Below are 14,415 nucleotides of genomic sequence, written 5' to 3'. Positions count from 1 at the left end.
AAGAAAATAGTAAAGTTGAATGATACTATTACGATTCATACACTTTTATTTCATATAGACACAAATTCGCGAGTAAAAAAATTAGGACGCAGCGTTATCATATAAATGTAGATTATATTATTATATATTGGCACGTTCTTATGTATAATAGAAAGATGACTAGATGACTCAAGCATGAACACGAGCAATGACAAAAAAAAAAATGAAAAAAAAATGTAAATATATATTACTATGATATTAATGTAATAAAAATATATGACCGTCGTCTTTGCCGATAAAAAAACAGCCGTTGCTGTCACCGCTACCGCTTCGGTTAATACACCAGCATTGTCTGATTGGTCTCGTGCCAAATCGCATTTGGATCCCGCGAGAAAAGTAAATAAACCTCCGACTGGGCTTCGGCAAGTGAAACAAAAATTTGCGAGCTGATTGCGGGCGGCGCTAGTGTGGCGTTTTTTGCGTTTTCGAAAGTCATTCTTTCGTAATATATACAATTGACAGTGGTGTACCTCTCTACAGAAACATACATGTATTTACTTATGCATTGTGTCTTAATTTAAATGTATTAACAGTTTGTAAAAAATAAAAAGGACAAATATTTTATTTGTTTTTAGGTTTGTATGTGTTTACAAAAAAAAAAAAAAATAAACCAAAAAACAGATAATAGTAAAAAAACTTGTTTCGTACAAAAATGTGGCGAAAATTTTTATGTAGCTATATAAAATGTGAAGCATACAATGTATTTTATAGGTTAGAACTTCAAGTTGTACATAAACGTTATTTTTCAAAACACTACAATAATTGACTGAGTGTCATAAGTTAGAAGAAACGATTTGACAGGTTTGACGTTTAAAGATTATTTTTACATAGAATCTGTAGAGTGAACGACCTGACAGCCGAAAATCCATTTATGTCGGTCGTACAGCATAAACGCAGTGCGCCTCGAGAAACATATAATAATATATTATGCGCCATTTTATCAATATCTTACCCACTACTATATAATATGCATACATGAATATAATTTTATATTATTCTAAAATTGTATATATATATTTTTCTAGTGCGTCGTTCGATATCATTCTACACAATCGATATTGATTTTTAACTCGAAGCAGTACCGCAATAATAAAAATAATATTATAATTTACGATTACAATATATGCGACGATGATACTCGCCGGTTTTCGGATTATTATATTTTTCGTATAAAAACGTAATAATATAACTACCAATCATATATAAAATTAACATTCGTTATTTGACATGACATTGTATATTTTAATACAAAATTCGATTGGTCAATATATAAAATGTCAATATCATGAAGGTATACATAAATATACAATATGGGTAGATATTCCAGATAAATTTAATTCGCGTGCGTGCGACACTATGCATACTATTAAGGTATACCTATTATTATTACACGGAGTTTTCAGTCTTTATGGGAATTTAATAAAATATCGAAATTGTCTTGGAAACGAAAGATAAAACACAAATGCATTATTCATTTGTTCAAATAACCCGTAATCTGATTTAAAATACTACCCCGTGAAATAATGACAACCAAATTTATACCAAACTATAATACTATTTACATATTAGTAGTTTATTTATATATATAGCTACTGTCAGTCGAAGTATAAAATTTGATTTCACGAATAGAATGTATAGATACGATTTTTATTTTTATTAAAATATATACTTTTTTATACACCTCAAATATGTCAAGTGATTGTTTAATTTAAAAAAAATATATATAATAATGACTGTTTACATTTATAGAATTAGTTGTACAAAGAAAAAAAACAGAACCCTTCTTTACAGGAGGATAGGTTTGTTAATAATTGTTATATTTAATTTACAGTGTTGATAATTACTCCATAAAAGATTCAACTGTTTCGTGAAAAAAAATGTCATCAATTATACATGATTGACAATTATGGTCATCTCGAAAAATAACGATAGGAAAAAATCAAAAAAATGATGACAAAACTATTATTATAACATATTACCCGACAATACAACGAAGGCACATGAGATAGATAATCTAGGACAATGTTAAATCATTTTCAAATGTTGTATAGAAAACCCATACCGACCTAAATCTGAGGAATTCATACTTAATGATATCTATCAAAAGAAAACACCCCTCTAAACGGTCTCGGAAAAGAATAATACTAAAAATAAATACAATTTAACCAGACTTATTATTATTATAGTGGAGGAGGGTCTCTGTGGGTTGGTATGCTAACTTTTAACGATCTCTTGAATAATAAATGTTCGTGACCGTTTGATAGGCGCGAATACCACAACGTTTATTATTTTTTTTCTATTCAATTCTTCCTACGCTTTTTTCCCTCTTGGCTTTTAATAAATTTGCGTGCGTACATATTATAAATAGCACGTAAAAATGTATACGCAAGCTCGAACTACTGGAGTACGATAAAAAAAAAAAAAGATCGTTATTCGAGACACAATTAATAGTCCATATTAAAATATTATAATATTTTTTCTTAGTAAATGAAAATAATCGTAAAAATACATTTAAAAATTATGCATATTATTGTATGTACGGCGTGTATAGTGCGCTGTAAACTAACCGAAACGTTATATAACTACTAACTTGGTAGGTACACGACAACTTTGTAACAGTGTTAGAAGCTTATTCTGTTAATGTTAGTGCAGGTGTTATCGGGGCTCGGGTTCCACCTGTGTGTTTACCCACTCGCACAAAATTGGTTAGATGACACCGCGTGTAACGCACACCGGAACAATCGGTGCAGCTGGTGCTTTTTGTTTTCGTATTTTCGTTTTTTTTTTTTTATATAATAATAATAATAATATGATGTTACGTATGTACGTTTCGTATGTAATATGCGGGGCCCTTACAGACCACGATAAAGAACTAGATACAGTAATAAAATTATTGTCACCCACCTATACATATATTTAATAATATAATTATGCAACATCGTGGGTAAACGACGTTCGGATAACGGTATATTTGAAATAATATCGTACAATTCAATATACATAGAGTGGAAAATTACCACTGGGAATAGATTAAAAATTATAATATTTATTATTATTGTTATTACTTGCTGATCATTACATACCATTGAAATAATAAATTGTGTGACGTGTATGTACGCTGTGTGGTGTTGACAAAAACAGTAAAAGTCATCACCGACGTGCATTACGGGGCTTTATTAGCTTTTATGTTGAAAATATAATATTATTTTACTAAACTACCATAAACTTTTATTATTGTTTGTGATTATGACAATTATTATTTTACATAAGAATGGTCCCCTTACTGTCACCGAATCATATTAGGTTTGTATAGGAAACCAAACATGTTTGGGCACTAATGATGAATCGATGCAACGAAATACTTATAATACACATCCAGGATTATAGCACGTTTGGATATATGAGCTCGTTTCAAGAGCAGAAAAATTGTAGGGAAATTTAGAAAGCCAGGCGAAAGCGGTATTTACCTTCTATAATATTTAAGAATAATCCTTAAATATATGTAGGTAAATCTATCGGTGTGAAGAAATTCGCTAAAACATATTTATTTTTTTATTACGTTGGACAATAATTATTTTAAAAAATGGATGAGCGTATTACACATGCACATTTTAGAGTTCACGTAGCTATAGGAGACCGATGTGACGAAAAAGTCGTACAGTTGTATACAGATTATCCTCGGTATAATATTATGTTTACGTGCACAACGGGAGAACCATTAATATTATTTGTTTTGACATAATCACCACGTTTATCGTAACTAGTATAATATGATAATAATTAAACAACGGTCTTAACAATACTGTAATCATACTTAATTAACGCTATAATATATGAGTCCGATGAATATTACCAATAATGCGTCATCATAATATTATTATAATACTTAAAGAATATTTCCATACTGCGGAACGGTCGTCGCAAGAGAAATCGTTTTCAATGGACAAGACTGCTTAAAACGTTGGCGTCATAATAACGAGCGCTGTATTTTAAGGCGGCTATATTATAGGTATCTTTATTATCTATACCGAAAATAGCCGAGCCCACGAAAACCGATTGTCACAAAAACCATAGTCATCAAACACTACATCGCGCAAGTATCGCTTCGTTACGGTTAAAAATTCAAAATCAGTAATCGTCGTGTAGATAATCGTTCGTCGAAGTAGTGTCACACTTTCGGTTTGTTCAACGATTGTAATACGATTTAATACACACAATTATTAATATATTACTATAATATTATTGTAAATTATATATAACGACCCGAGATCTCTGCCTCAGTGCCACGGGATGTGCGCCTTTCTGTTCGCGTATAATATTACGCGCCGTCTGCTGCAGTTGTTAAATGTCCGGCGACATTGTATTATACTATTATCCGTTTAACACACACAAACAATGTGAAAACACACGCACACTAAGACGTAATAATGCAATATATATATATGAATAGAAATACGAGTATTGCGTAATTATAATAATTCAGCGCGTTAAGGTAATTACGCCACGGCCGCTGCAATAGTTCTTCGACGTTGTTGTATATTATAATACACGTCCCGTTCGCCGATATTATTATAACGGGTTGTTTGCGTGGGCAGTACTCGATCTTTACAATGCGAACGGCTCGCGTGGGAGATTGAAAATATTTTTAGTTTTGGCTCGGTGCACGCATGCACATGCACATGCGCTGCACATGCACGTCATGCAAACTAGGCAGACGGGGAATACGTACATACATATTATTACCCGACAACAACGACGGCGAAGACGACGATAATAATATAATATGTATAACTATAAACGCGTTTATATTATATATATTATATTATAATACCGGTCAGCGACGAGACTATATATCGTTTATGCGAGTGGGCGCGCGGAAAAAGATGCTATTCCCGGCAGATTTTCTTGCGTAACTTATACACTGGCAACGCTGAAATTGTATTATATTATAAGCACGTATTATTATTTTGCCCGTACACGTACACGGAGGATTAATACTATAATAATAATAATAATAGTAATAATGTACTCTCACTCGATCGTCCGAATATACATAATATTGTTATCGTGATGTGCCGTCGGATTCGCCATGTCGACTAACTAACCGACGGGATTTACTGACCAACAAGTCAACGGTCCATCATCGTGCGAACGTACCAGACCAAACTTATCTTGGCAATTCTAGGTGATCTTGCTTCGGCATAAACGCTCTGGCTGTTCTTCCGTTTCACATCATTTCGCGACTGTAACTTTCTGCAATATCTCGTATACACTATAGTTGATACATTTTTTTTAAATGCCAACAATGACGTTTAGATTCCATGATAGGTATAGATTATAATTTTAGTTTTATACCTTGGTTCAGTTTATTGATAAGCATTTCCTGTTAAATCACAGTTTTCGTGATAACGCGTTTTTCGCCGTGATAAAGATATTACACACGTATAAAAATTTACCAATCTAAAATATTTGAATTTAAACAACATATATATATCTCAACCTTACTGCATATTCATCGTGTTTTCGATTTTCTTTGTAATACATTTTAAGTAGGTGCTTTTAAACAAATACAATAAATGTAAAGTGCATCGCATAAATCATAATAAGCTCCTTTTTTTATCATTCTAAAATAATAAAATTTGATAATTATTTATCAGAAACAAACTAGATAGTTATTTTTCTTGGCTCTTGTATAACTTTTAGCTTTCTGTAATTCTTTGTAGTTACGTGGTATTGTAGTGACAGTAACGGATTTGGTGTTACATGAATGTACACTATCGTTTTGCAATGATACCGAATGTCTTTGCAACTTTGCGCGTCTTCGAACAGTTGTTTATATTTTATTATACCTATAATGATAATAAAATTATATTTTTATCGTGCGCCATTTTTGTGAATGATGTAAGTCGATCGAATTGGTCGTCAACCGGACGTTATGTTAATTCTATACACGCTATTGTAACTCTAATACGGTTAGCGACGTAGTGTGTTATACATAGTGTATTGTGTATATCGTGTATATTATACACATCCGTGTCCCGAGGTACAGTTGAAAAATCTGTTGTAGCGAACGTGACCAGTGTCCAGATGGCCCCGCACCGTTTCCACCCATTCACACTTCTCGAAACATCTCTGTAATCAGAGTTTTCTTGTGAGACGCGGCGCGCGACGTATTGGTCTTTTTCTCTCGGCCGTCGCCTTATTTTTTAAAAGCGGACTAATTAAGTACAATATAGAATGAACACAATATTATTTTCTTGGAGCGGTGCGAACGACCATTGTTCGGTCGCGGGTCACGATTCGCCCATAAACAACCGTTCTCAAAAAAGCCGTGTGTGTATGTACTCACACCTCCACCTGTAGCATACATTCCGCAGCGTTACCACGCGTGTGAGTACTGTAAGTATATTTTTGTCTTTCGAATTACCTGTCTGAAACTTCCCGGACAATAATAGGCCTAAATACTGTGCGCAGTATAATAATGTATCACATTAGTATATACAGAGGTGCTTGGTATATAGACCATACCGGAGTTATTTGTGGAACTGTATTAACCGTGTATTATAATGTTTATGTGTTTTGCCGATTTCTCCGCGAGTTTTGTCTCTCTTCCGTAGACGTGACACACGCCACGCGCACGCAGTCGTTTATTTCTATACAATATAATATATAATAAAATAATATACGTTTACCGCTGAACGTCGATTTTACGGTCAGTTTAAAGCTCACGAGCCATAGTCGCGCGCGCGTTACGATCGTCGGTCTCCGATACTACGATAGTAATATATAGAGCTGCCACGCCTCAAACCAACCAATGCCAATAAATTTGATGGCCTTCTTCCCCGTCGCCACTGCGTATATTTTCTCTTATTTCCTTTATGGCAGTTCCCATTGTGCTCCCGAGCATTTAATGCGTTCCATATATAATATTATTCTCGATAAAGTTTAATAGATCGTAAAAGCGGAGACTTTGGCATTAGCGATCTGTCGCCCGGCCAAAAAAGAGTTATGACAAGATATTATAATACAGATGGCGCTATTTTTTCCCGGCTATATATCTATTGATGTACAGACACGCAGAGAATCGTACCGGATTGCTTTGCAGTGGTATTGATATGATATCGTCGGGCGGCAGACCTGAATAATAGTAATAGTAATAATAATAATAATAATAATAATAACAACAACAATACAGGACGGCTGCGGGAAAACAATAGCGAAATGAAGCCGATCTGGTTTTCATTGTTTGATTTTTATACTACTGATCAGTGGAGTGATGGTGCTGGTAGTAGAGGGGAAGAAGTGGCAGAGCAGCAACAGCAGCAGCAGCACGCACCATCACTGGCGGTCGTCGTCGGACCGGCTCGCCCAGCTCGAGCCGCATAACCCCGTTACACTCGGTGTAACACCACGACGACTACACCGCGCGACAGTATACGTGGCGTACCGAAAACACCGGGCCGCGACGAATTTTCATACTGTCAAAACCAGTCGACGACGACGAAATACGTCGTAACTACCGTCGTATTCTGCGATAAACCTCGTCTAAACAAGTCACAGGGGTCGGACGAAACGAGCGAATTTCTCGCGCAAACGTGCATACGGCCCGGCATCGCACCGGTGTATAACACGCGCACTCGTTTTAATCTGTCACCGCCGCAGTTTTGAGTTTTGTACGAATCTGTACTATTATTATAACATATATATATATATATATATATATATATATATAATAGTATGGTTAAGTGATGATAGTATAACACGGCACCACTGACTGCCGCTGCGGAACAATTCCGTTTTGTTCTTTTCGAAACACGCCGAGGACGGAGAAACGAACCGTGGCCGGATCTCCGGTCGTTTGAACACGGTGGCATCGTCATCGCCGCCATCGGGTTTCCAACACGGCCAGGGTCACCGGCGTGACCTTGCTACGCGCGCAGCCAACTCCCACGCGCTCTTTCACGTCGTTTTGTTTCTCTCATTATAATATAATATTGTGTATACCTATATAATATTATATATATATATATGCGTGAACACTGCACTGTTTGTCTACCGCGTAGCAAGTATAACAATATATAATAATATTTTTATATACGTTTGTAAAATAATATATATATTATATTTTATTTCCTCCTCAGCAGCAGCAATCAACATCGTTGTCATAATTTTTCCCTTCTCGATCGGAAAACGCGACTAATGACTTTTCTAAGCGACAGGTTTTGTATTTTTTTCTTTCTCTTCTTTTCGTCTTCGTACACCGTCGTTGCATCGTGTAGTATTTCCAGGTTGGTGGCGGCGAATTTGTCACCGTTCGAGTGGAAACGACGACGATTGCACACGAGATAGCTGCGGCAGGTCGTCGGCGTCGCCGCTTCGTCGATTGCGAATGTCGAATGAGAGAGTTGAATCATCGAAAAATGCATGTACGGCGACCGCTCGATGAGGCAACGACCTTCGACGACAACGAGTCTTCTCTGCGCGTCCACTAAACGAACGAAACGCGAGATATCGTATGCAGATTTTGGGTTACCAAACTGACCATGACCATGTGTCCGGTAAACACATATGACGTAGGTAAGGATACATGATGGCGTTCAGACGGATGATATTGAGTCAGTCGATCACAAAGTCGAGTTCCGAATGTCTTGTTTTCTTGTAGTTCTATACAACATTTATGAGTACCAACATAGAGTAGATTATTCTTTTAATCTTTCCGTATGGTTTAATTGGCTCAACGACACACACACACACACACACACGACAAACACACACATACTTACAATTGCGCGCACACGCCACTCGAAACAATAGTCCGTTTGACTTTAACAGCGTACACACTGCTTAAGACGCGTATCTGTCCGTCTTTCTCATTTTCTCTTTTCCTCTGCGTAAATTATATACGTATATTTTATTTTCTCTCTCATTTGGATCGAGATGGTCTACACGCACATACACGAAACACCTCCACATCCTTCTAGCCCCACCAACCACGGTAACGATTACGATTACGACTACAACGGCCACTATAACCGACGTATATGCAACGACAACGACGACGTAGTCCGACAACACAAAGCCCGTCACGCGTGACCCGTGCGCACTTGGGCCAGATAGCTGCTCTTTGTCTCTACGGTCGGTTACAAATAATACGGTTGCGAAGACGACTTGTATACAGGTAGGTACCTACGTATTATATACACCGTGTATATACGGTAAGCGAAGAGAAGTCGTGTACAATGATGATAATAAAATTATTATCAACGGATAATAAGAATTTTTCATAATCAGATTTTTGCGCCAAACGCAATAATACGCACGTTACAGTGGTAACACTATTTATATACACATTATATACAGGATGACCTACTAAACATGATCACTCCTTTTTTTCTTCAATATGTATTATAGTTATTCAAACTCTGATTTTTGGAATTTTTAAATACATTCAAAGACAATATTATTTTTAATGATTTTAAATTTGTTTGTACTGTTTAAAGAGATGCAAACTTTTGCTTTTTAAATGAAAACATTATTATACTTTATTATATTTTTATTATGTAAATTAATTAGTGGTTTTTTTTTTTTACACAGTGACATATTTACTCAAAATTTGAATGCGTAGTTTATGTTCTATTTAAATTTTTGAGCTAATGATAATTAATAGGTTCGTGATAATAGGTTTGGAAGACGTTGAAGCTATTAAATTTAAAATTTGTAAAAATGGTCAAAGTCTAATAAATAATTATTGTACTAGAACCAATGCTATATCTATTTTATATTTTTGTGAAAACAATTTTTAAGTTCAATTATTCCTAGTATAAAATTTCTTATAATTGAAATCTACTCATTCAAATTGTATACATCCATTTAAAAAAACCATTCACTAAATAACTTATAGCAAAAAACCGTTTTCATTCATTTGAAAAATGGAAGTTTATATTGCCACGGGACACTTTCAGCAAAAAATCTCAAGTATTTTAAAATTTGGTCTTTTTGATATATATTTAATAATTCCTAAAATCAAATTTTGTATAACTGCATTAGATAGCAATTGGAATAATGGGGATGCGCATACTTCATTACTCTATATATTATTATATTGGATAAAGTGCTATTATATTGGATACAGTGCATGATAATAGATAGCATGTACGCATAATAGTTTATCCATTGATACTTCGTTGGTCCACCGGTGAGCAAATAATATGAATTCCGTACATATAGATTACCATCGTATGACGTATATTATATCATAACCTAACTATAACCATCGGGAACGAGCATATATAATATATAACGGCCGTGTATGGTACCTATAATATGTAGCTGCCTTATAGAAGATTACAACTATATATCATTATTTATCATATCGACCGAATGAATAAAATATTGTTCGAGTCACATTGTTCGCAATGAAAAACTCGCGGTCTTTTCATGTAGGTATAGATAATAATATATTGTGTGCCTATATATATTTATAAATATATACATTATGTAGGTACCCTGTGCTCGTCATTGTACCTATATAGTCGTCTCCAAAAGTCACATGCTTCATTATTCATTGGCGAGTTTGTATAGCTGTGCCGTATATATAGTGGGTGGACAGCGCGGGCGTGCATAGTGTTTTAGGATAATATAGTATTTTATTATTATTATTACTATTATTTTTTTATACATTTATATTTACCAGTGGTTCTCAGTGGCACAATAGCGTCTATTCATATACATGTAGGAGTGTTTGACCCCGGCGATGGTAATTATTAATTGCTCGTTATGCGCCACATTTGAATATGAATGCGCCGTGTAAACGTAGAGCTCGTGACTGTATACAATGCAAAGAGAGAAATGTGGAGCGATGTACATGTGGAGTATCATACAGTTACTGTACGTATAATATGTTTGTATAAAAGGAAATATTTCGGAGACCATTATGTGTATGCGTAGAGAATTTATGTGTATATATAATGCGTGTGTGTATGTGTCAGGCAAACTGTTTTTTAATAGATAAAGTCATCTCGTTGGAATATTCTTTAGCTGTCTCTGTCACTCTCCTTTCATCTAGTCTACATTACCAACATAAACGTCTTACTGATGTCTGATGGTAATATTAAGCCAAATATATACTTTCATAGTCTGGGGTGAAGTATGTTTTTATAGTACGTAATTATTGTTAGTAATAATATTTCAAACACGAGATATTTAGACCTTAAAATTCCATAATATTGGTAACATTCAAATGTATTTTATTTTGATAATCTTATTCATATCACATAACAAATGTTGATTATAAACAATGAAATTTGTTAAAAAATAAATAAAAAATTTCTCGGATTTTTTTTTATCTATTATAAATTACTTAAATGTACTATAACCAAATGTTTTTATATTTTATAAATGTGTTTATTATTAATATATTTATCATAAGTATGTATATGTATATAATAAGTATTAAGCACTTGAAACCTATTTTAATTTTACTACTGCTATATACATTTGTTTGAAAACAAATAAACTTTAAAAATATAGTTTAAACTTGGGTGTTTTTTTTTTTTAGTGTAGTTATACGTTTTAAACAGCATAATATAACAATAATAAAAAAAAAAAACAATGTTAATTTTATTAGTAATTATCATGAAAACTAAAAATATTCTCATAATAGATAATACGCGCATAAATTATACAACTCTTGAGTTATTGTTCCACAAGGAAAAATATAGAAATGACTAAATTACGTGTCATGATTGACTGGTAAAACTGGTTCTGTAACGCTTACATGGACACTACAATATGGATTCAGGATTCAATATTGTCAACGTCAGTATTCTTACATACGATACTAGGTTTAAATAAATATTAAAATCGGATTCGATAATAATATATTATATTCTATCAGTTTACATACTTCTGAGTAGCTATTTTATATTATGCATTTAACTGGGTATGTTTTAGAGATTTATGAGATAGTGCAGTTTATCGGACTGATAGATTCGTTCAGTATCAGGTAAAATGAAATAGCATATTTATGTAGGTACTTACGTCATATAGCCTCTTGTCTGTATTCGTGCTGAGGAATTTGGATAGTGTTCGACAACAGTGCGGTGTTTGAAATTTCCATATTACCAATGAGAAAACGAACGTAATTTTCAGTCTGAAAAAAAGAACAGAAACATATATCTTAATTTAATGTTTGTATCGTCAACGGAAGCAGCATCAACACGTCGTAACTATTGTGAATAAAATCTGGCAGGTTATGAAACTGGATATGATATTTTAAAGTTTATAATGTATACTCGTATATATAAGTGTATGCATATGTATATTTACGATTTATCCCGTAAAAGAAGAACCCACACACACCAACATGCCACAAACATTTTGAACCCTTTTGAATTTTTCCGCCCACTGATGCGGTTTTATAGCATTTTATGATGCATCGTAATTCTTTTCTTAGACCATGAATTATGATAAAGGGACAATTATGATACATAAGGACGAGTTACATGCACATTTCGAACATCATTGCAAGTACCACATTGTAAACGTCTCGCGTATAAATGATATTAATATACAATTGAATTATTTAATAGATAATACTATATAATTTATATTTTTAAAAGTATTTTTATGTATGCTATGGTAATTATAAATGATGATATTACTAAGAGTAAAAATGTAATTTTACAGACATAAATATATAAAGTATATTTATACATACATGTATATAAATGCGATTCCAAATTACTGCAGTATAAATACATAGGTAAGTGAGAAAATCGTTACAAACAAATTATCCGGTTTAAATATTTAAAATTCCATAAGTTCGGTGTCTTGCGGTAGTTGTTTTGTTACTTACAAACGCATGCGCGCGCATACATCACACACACGTGCATATAAAACTATATTATAATAGTGTTTGAAGTCGTTTAATTTTTGTTTCCGACCACGCAGACATGACGTACCGCGAAATTATTGCCGTCGATAATCGACGAGTGGGCTATTCGTGGCGTTATGATGGATTACGTAAATAGACGTTGATCGTTTGTCGTGTAGACGGAAAGAAAAAAAATGTTATTTATTCACGAGACACACACACGCGTGCGACCGCGCACGCACAAGTATAGATCTTCATCTGCGTATATTAAAATAATCATAAAGAGGAATATTAACTCGAGATGAACGTCATCATTACCGCCATCGCCAGACCACTTGCGTTTAATATTATTGTACATACTTAAATTATATTTTAAAAAACCGAACGGCAGACGCAATCGATCGTCGTATATTAATAATGTCTGGAAACGGCTTTCGTCCATAGCTTGCCAGAGGTCAATAATTATTATACATACAGGTACCCGGTACCCATACGAATTCGAATCCGCCCGAAACTAATGACGACGACGATGATAATAATAATAATAATAATGGTGCACACATGAGCGTCACCTCGGCGCACATAAAACTAATAATGAAACGGTTTTTTTTTATTGAGCGACGAAAATATTTCATACAAGTCGGACGTTTCGTCCGATTATAATATATATCGCATGGGATAACCGTTCGATTATAGCCGTACACGTCGTAATAGGGGTAGGGTACATGTAAAACGAGGCCGTCGACAAAGAGTCAACGTTGCTGACGTTTGGCATTGACTTCGCAGTCAGCCGTTATAGAGCGGATTCAAAGTCGGTGGAATGGCGGTCGGTACGAATGGTTCGGCCTGTGTTCGTGTCGTGTTAGAAGTTCAAGTGGACGCGGCTTAAAGACCACTACTACAAGTAAACATGGTCAGGATACCTGGATAGTCTTTGATTATTATCGTATAGGTACCGATTGTCTCTTTCACGTCGACAACTTACGTTAATTTATAAAAATACGAGTAAACAATAGCTATTTTTTTACTATTTTACTAGTACTACTACTATTACTATTACTACTATAACTAGTAACTACTACTATTAATCGTAATAAAAACCCACCTGAAAGAAGGTTAGGTAGTCGAGTATTATAGTTCCAAATAGTACAATATTTCGTATTTCGACTTAACATGTGTGTGCACTGTACCTGTACAACGAATACATGATATGAGTGATAATAACTGCAAAACAATATAATATGACATATTATAGTACAAGTAAAAATGGAATAGGATTTTTAAAAGACAATTTATATTTTTATGATTTAAAAATGCAAATATATCAATATTTTTCAAAATTATCAGTTAACGGATATTAAGTTTAAGTATTCTAAACATGGTAATATACATTTAATTTTGCTAATAATGTATAGGGACGTGTATATATAACCATTAACCATATTATATAAATATATTAATGATAACATATTTTAAATGATGAATGATCAATAAAAGTCATC

General features: G+C 33.9%; 1 long non-coding RNA gene across 1 annotated transcript; it reads right to left on the bottom strand.

Moving 5' to 3' along the window:
• Window positions 1-422: 422 nt before the first annotated feature.
• Window positions 423-14,138, bottom strand: LOC113549479. The gene is made up of 3 exons (XR_003404927.1): window positions 14,019-14,138; window positions 12,079-12,190; window positions 423-513 (listed from the first exon to the last, which is right to left on the bottom strand). It is a non-coding gene; the product is annotated as an uncharacterized LOC113549479 (long non-coding RNA).
• Window positions 14,139-14,415: the final 277 nt, after the last annotated feature.

The sequence above is a fragment of the Rhopalosiphum maidis genome, chromosome 4 (genome assembly GCF_003676215.2).
Source record: "Rhopalosiphum maidis isolate BTI-1 chromosome 4, ASM367621v3, whole genome shotgun sequence".
NCBI classification, from domain to species: domain Eukaryota; kingdom Metazoa; phylum Arthropoda; class Insecta; order Hemiptera; family Aphididae; genus Rhopalosiphum; species Rhopalosiphum maidis.
This window is presented reverse-complemented; position numbering and strand designations above follow the sequence as displayed.